A 7,029-nucleotide genomic window follows, 5' to 3' on the forward strand; every position below is an offset into this window, starting at 1 on the left:
ATAGAAAACGGTCCCCCGCCTCTGCGGAGGTAGGAAGTCGCAACAAGCCTAAACCTTACCAGGAAGTGATCTGTCCATGACAACGGAGTGATCTTGATCTCCTCTACGTCCAGATCACTGCCCCCATGCCCAGCTGTAAACACCAGGTCCAGCACGTGTCCTGCAGTATGTGTTGGGGCCAAGATCTTCTGGGACAGGCCCATGGTTGTCATGGCGGCCATGAAATCCTGAGCTGCACCTGACGCAGGTGCCTCGGCATGCACATTGAAGTCCCCCAGCACTAATAGGCGGGGGGCCTCCAATGCCACCCCCGAGATCACCCCAGTCAGCTCAGGCAGGGAGACTGTTGGGCAGCAGGGCGGACGGTACACCAACAGAATCCCAATCCTGTCCGGTCCTCTCAACACAACATGCAGGCACTCGAACCCAGCAAACTGCTGGACAGGGCACCTGGTAAGGGAGATGGACTCACGATAGACCATTGCAACTCCCCCTCCCCGTCCCTGCAATCTTGGCTGCTGCAACACCTGGAAACCTGGAGGACAGAGTTCAGAGAGACTAACTCCTCCTGCCATGTCCAACCAGGTCTCCGTAATACATACCAGGTCAGCTTTCTCATCCAGGATTAAATCCCGGATGATGCAGGTTTTATTATTCACCGACCTGGCATTCAAAAGCAGCAGCTTCAGATCCAGGGACTCACCGCCAAGACCACCAGGCATCCGAGAATTAGGGGAAGGACCAGAAGGAGAGATGATCTGCCTATGATGAACTCTCCTTCTCCTGTAACGGCCTGTCCAACTCCCACCGCCATATCTCCCGCCATTCTAGTTCACAACCGCCATTCTAGTTCACAATTATAAGAAGACATGACCTCAAACAACCCAAAAATGATGTTATAAATGCTTGGCTGCAAAAGCTGTTATCACTCTAAGCTATTTTATGCTGTCTCCTCAGGACAAACAAAGGTCAGCACAATTGTGAGGTGCCAATTTGATCAGGACGATCAAGTTCAAGTAAAAGTTTAGAATTTTCCCAAGTCTCATAAGATAGGGCCACCTATCGTAAAAGTTCCAGAATAGAGTTGCATTCAACGTACTTCTGCAATGACAGCTAATTAGACCTATTATACTTTTCTAGAGGCTCCACTCTTGAAAGCTCAGCACAATCCAGATTTTTTTAAAATGTGTTTGTGTTATTAGAAAAACTCTGCAGGCATATTCTGCAGAGTTCCTTAATTTTTTTTTAAGTTCCTTAACTTTTATACCGCTTTACCTTATCTTACCTGCTCTCTGCTCTTTTATTGTTGTTATTTTTAAAATTGTTTTTATTTTATTTTATTCTGATGTTTTTATCTTGATGTATTTATGTTTTGTTGTATACAGCTTTGGGTTTCTAGAAGAGCAGAATAAAGATGGTTTAAATAAATAATGTTTTATAGATCTTCTAGGTTAATTAACTGTAATTTTGCACCCTGCCACTATGACCAAGACTAGATATTTGCCTGCCACATTCAGCTCTGGAAGAGTTCTGATAAGAAACGCATTGCAAACACGTAACCGAAGGGGAATAAGTAGATAATGTGCCCAAGTAACCAAAAGGCCTGGGTGGCTCAGGGCCCAATCCTATCCAACTTTCCAACGCTGATGCAGCTGCAATGCAGTCCCAAGGTAAGAGAACAAATGTTACCTTCAGGAGACTTCCATGATTCCCCCCCACCATGTTGTACTGGAGCATCAGCACTGGAAACTTAGAAAGGATTGGGCCCTCAGGATAAGCCCATATTGTCTCAGACAACAAGCCAGTTCCTCATTCCTAACACACATAGGGCACAATCCTAACCAACTTGCCAGCACTGTCATAGCTGTACCAATGGGGCATGTGCTGCATCCTGCAGCTGGGGGGCAGTTACGGAGGTCTCTTCAAGGTAAGGCAATGTTTGTTCCCTTACCTCAGAGTTGCATTGTCCTTATGTTGGTGCTGGAAAGTTTGTGGCCATAATGTAATTAGTGAATGGAATCAAACCTAAACTTCAGAGCTAACACAAGACTTATGGAGATGTCATCAGCAACTGCCAAGGTGGGTTTGGAAATAATAGTTTAGATAGTAAAGCAGGTAATTGGGTCTATCACAATTTTCTAGAAGCTGCTATTCCAGAAAGCTCAGCACAAACCTGATATCTATTAATGTGTTTGTGTGATTAGACACACTTGGCAGACATATTGTTTTATAGACCTTCTAGGTTAATTAACTGTAACTTTGCACCTTGCCCTTATGACTGAGAGACTAGATATTTGCCTGTCACATTCAACTCTGGAAGAGTTCTGATAAGAAACAGATCGCAAAAACCTAACAAGCTGATAAATGCTAACATATTCACACATATTATCATAAGCAAGATCCAGCAAGGCTCTTCTTATGTTATTAATTACCAGTAGCTCTACTTCATTTTCCTCTCACACAAGGAATTACAATGGACTAAGACAGGGGTGTCCAAACTTTTTGGCAGGAGGGCCACATCATCTCTCTGACACTGTGTTTGTGTGGGGGGGGGGGCCTGGGGGAAATTTACATTTCAAATTTGAATAAATTTACATAAATTAATATTAGAGATGGAACTTATATGAATGAACTAATTTTGCTGAGCTTATTTATAATACACATGAGATCCAGAAAAGGGGATTGTTAAAATAATTCCTGACACATATAACACACCTCTTCCTAGGGAAAAGTACAGAACAAACTTAAGAGGAGTCAGCATGGGCTCCTTCCCCCCCCCATGCAGGAGCATGTTTTTACTCTCTCTCCCCCCCCCCCCATCCTGGCAACAAGTAGCAGCAAAGGAACACAATCAGACAGGGAGCTGGTGGGCACCTGCCCCCTCAGGACAGGAGTTTGTTTCTCCGCATTCACACAGAGAAGGGAGCTGCCTGTCTCCCTCCCCCAGCCTGCACCGAGCACCAAACAAACTCAGAAGCAGGCAGAGAGCTGTGTGTATTTTCCCCTTCACAAATGGACCCCCACCTTCTCCCTCTCTGCCAGCAACCCCAACAAGCAAAAGCAGTAGGTTTCCTCCCCATTCAAACATCTCCCCTGCAGTGCCCGCCTCCAAAACTGAGCACTCACAGCCCAATCAACCCACACTTTCCTGGGAGTAAGCCCCACTGACTCTATGGGACTTACTGCCCTCATCCCAAGCACACTCACAGTCCAATCGGATCCACACTTTCCTGGGAGTAAACCTCACTGAGTCTGATGGGATTCACTGCTGAGTAGACATGCTCTCCGGCAGCATTCAAACACCCCGCAATTTCTCCCTTGCAGCGCCCTGCCCCCAGCACACGCAAGCAGCACAAGTAGACCCACAGTTTCCCCTCCCTCCTCAGTGCCTACCCCGCCCCCCCACCCAAACAGCAGGGCAAACAGACCCAGGACTTCTCATCCCCATCAGAAGCTTGGACTCAGCTGTAGCCTCCCCAACCTAATGGGAGGGTTGCGGATGGGCGGGGCTCCTGCTCTCCTGTGAATGCTTAGCCTTTTCTTAGCTGTCGCTGCAAAGAGCAGTGGCATTGGGCCAGCCAGGGCTCCAGCAGCCAAGCGCCCATTGGAGATGGGGGGCCCCCACAGGCTGCAAGTGGGCCAGGGTTTGGGCAGTCCTGGACTAAGAGATGATTGCATATTAATCATCTCTATTGTATATTGTATATTCATACATTGGCAACCTTCAGTCTCGAAAGACTCTGGTATCGCGCTCTGAAAGGTGGTTCTGGCACAGCGTCTAGTGTGGCTGAAAAGGCCAATCCGGGAGTGACAATCCCTTCCACACCGGGAGCAAGTGCAGTCTGTCCCTGGTCTGTCTCCCTGGCTATGGGCCTTCCTTCTTTGCCTCTTTGCCTCAGACTGTTGGCCAAGTGTCTCTTCAAACTGGGAAAGGCCATGCTGCACAGCCTGCCTCCAAGTGGGCCGCTCAGAGGCCAGGGTTTCCCACTTGTTGAGGTCCACTCCTAAGGCCTTCAGATCCCTCTTGCAGATGTCCTTGTATAGCAGCTGTGGTCTACCTGTAGGGTGCTTTCCTTGCACGAGTTCTCCATAGAGGAGATCCTTTGGGATCCGGCCATCATCCATTCTCATGACATGACCGAGCCAACGCAGGCGTCTCTGTTTCAGCAGTGCATACATGCTAGGGATTCCAGCACGTTCCAGGACTGTGTTGTTAGGAACTTTGTCCTGCCAGGTGATGCTGAGAATGCGCATATTGTATATTAATGTATATTAATATACATATTGTATATTAATGCATTACATTTACATAGTAATTATATAGTAATTATGGTACAGTGGTGCCTCGCATAACGAATGCCCCGCGCAGTGAAAAACTCGCATAACGAAAGAGTTTTTCGATTGAGTTTGGTAACTCGCATAACGAGTTAAATTTCTGCCCTTGCTTCGCATAACAAAAAGTTTTTTAGGTCCGTGCTTCGCATAACGAAAACTTTTTAGGTCCGTGCTTCGCATAACGAATTTTTTAAAAATTAAAAATTTCGTGTATGCTTTAAATTTTAGAAATCCTCTGTACAGTATGTATGCCTTTAAAGAGCACGTAATAAACACTTTGTAAACCAAATTTGACTTCATTTTGACCTTTTTTGCCCATAGGAACGCATTAATTAGATTTCAATGCATTCCTATGGGAAAACATGATTCGCGCAACGAAATTTTCGCATAACGAAAGGATTCGCGGAACAGATTAATTTCGTTATGCGAGGCACCACTGTATATAGTATTATATAGTAATTATATAGTAATGTAATATTTTCAACATTATATTTGTAGGTATTATATATGTTACATATATGATCTCAGCATATAATTACATTGATATACAAAAGAAATGGCAGAGCAGTGGCAGCACCCAAAAAATATGGGGGGTGGGTGGGAGGGAAAGGACAAAGTGCATTTCCAAGGCGGGGTAAACTTTATCCAAATTTTAGATTTGGGAGAGAAAAATAAACAGTGCATTTTGCATTCATTCTCCCTTCCAAAATATATACAGAAGTGAGCTCATGAGGAACTGCCCTTTATAAGTATTGACTGACAACAAAGAAAAAGACTCCAAATAGGAAAAAAAAGTCTTTCCATCAAGTTATGTCAAGGGTTTGGGCAAGTTATGCCAGGGGCATTTATCTCCCCCTTTGGGACCCTCTTGCAGCATTGACTCTGTGTTAAAGGAATCACACTGCTTCTTGTTCTCTTTCTGGTCTAGTTCATTTGCTTTGTGAGATCTGTAGGGTCCAGAGAGTCCAGAGGTGAGATAGATGAGGATGACCAACAGCTCAATCCTATCCTCACCCCCTATCCTGCTGGTTCAGCCAGCCACACCAAAAACAGGTGTGCTGTATTCAGTGGGGTGGAGCAGATTGGGAAGCTTCAAGAATGGTGATTTAAATCCCCCTACCGCTGCATAAGCCTCCCACTCTGCAGTAGGTCTCCTCAAATCCACACTAGTTATTTTGCTAACATGCGTCTGAGTAGAGAAAAGGGGAGTCTGTAGAAATGGGGGATAGGATCCAGCACTCACAATTGCCACTAGATCCACCTGCTCTCACAGCCTCACACCTCATTACATCCCTCTCCCTGTCCAATTTTGCCCCCTCCATTCCCCTGCAGCTGCTTTACCTGCTCCGGCAGATGTAAGCAGTTCTGTCTGTGGTCTGGGAGTGCAGCCACCTCATGTGGCAGTGCTCCCAAAACAGCTGCTGATGGATGACTCACTGCTCCCAAAAAGCCATGAAAGGGACACATGCATACTTACTTCCTTGTACACAAAGGGATCTGAAGGCCTTAGGAATGGACCTCAACAGGTGGGAAACCTTGGCGCTTGGAGACAGGTTGTGCAGCATGGCCTTTCCCAGTTTGAAGAGACACTTGGCCAACAGACTGAGGCAAAGAAGGAAGGCCCATAGCCAAGGAGACAGACCAGGGACAGACTGCACTTGCTCCCGGTGTGGAAGGGATTGTCACTCCCGAATCAGCCTTTTCAGCCATACTAGATGCTGTTCCAGAACCACCATTCAGAGCGTGATACCATAGTCTCTCGAGACTGAAGGTTGCCAACTACTACTGTACACAAAATAGCCATCATCTCCTATTCCAATCAGATTATCTTTTATTTCAAATTAACGCAACAGAGACACTATGTATGATATTGAGAACTATACCAGGGTTTCTTTAAAGTGCACAGGAGGACATAGTATCCATTCATAGCATATGAAGTTATGTGAGACCAGCTGTGAGATGAAGCAGCTTCCTAATCTTCCCATAGCACTATACACCTGGTTGAAAGTGCCTCTCCTAGGGAGAGTCCATGCTACCATAAAGATGGGAAGGAGAGATAAGGGCCAAATGCTGACTAGGAGGGGATGGGGGCACGTACACTTCTGTCACCATCGTGTACAGCTGGGCTCTTGAACGAATAAAGAACTCTATGGCTTGTTTGTGCCTTGTGGGGACCATGATGTTCCAGGAATTAAGCTATGAGAATCGTTCACATATTTTCTTTATAAAACAAGTTATTATGTAACTACCTTTATTTAATGCATAATACATTCTCTTTAACATCTAAGGATATCTAAGAGCACACATTATCTTTGATTTGTCTGTGCCTACTTACCTTTATTCCTACTTCCCTTTATTCCTAGAGATAATGGTTATCTTTGCTGTGTGTGTTTTTTACCCAGCTGAAACACCTCAGCAGAACTTTCCTAAAAGACTGGTTTGACTTACACCCATAGCGACTGTCAAACTCCTGGTGACCTTTGTCCTTCAATGTTCTACTCAGAGCTAGTCTCCACCCACACAAATGAGTATTTGCACACTTTAAGTATTCCAGCTCTATGCATAACCTAAGCCTCAGAAATAAAGCAGAGGAGAGATTAAAGGAATGCTAAGATTTATTATATTTGGACAAACTATGGTTTCTAATCATCTTAGTAGCAATTTCTGCTACAATAGTTTTGCATCCTTAAATCC

Source organism: Tiliqua scincoides, chromosome 2 (assembly GCF_035046505.1).
Source record: "Tiliqua scincoides isolate rTilSci1 chromosome 2, rTilSci1.hap2, whole genome shotgun sequence".
Classification (NCBI taxonomy): domain Eukaryota; kingdom Metazoa; phylum Chordata; class Lepidosauria; order Squamata; family Scincidae; genus Tiliqua; species Tiliqua scincoides.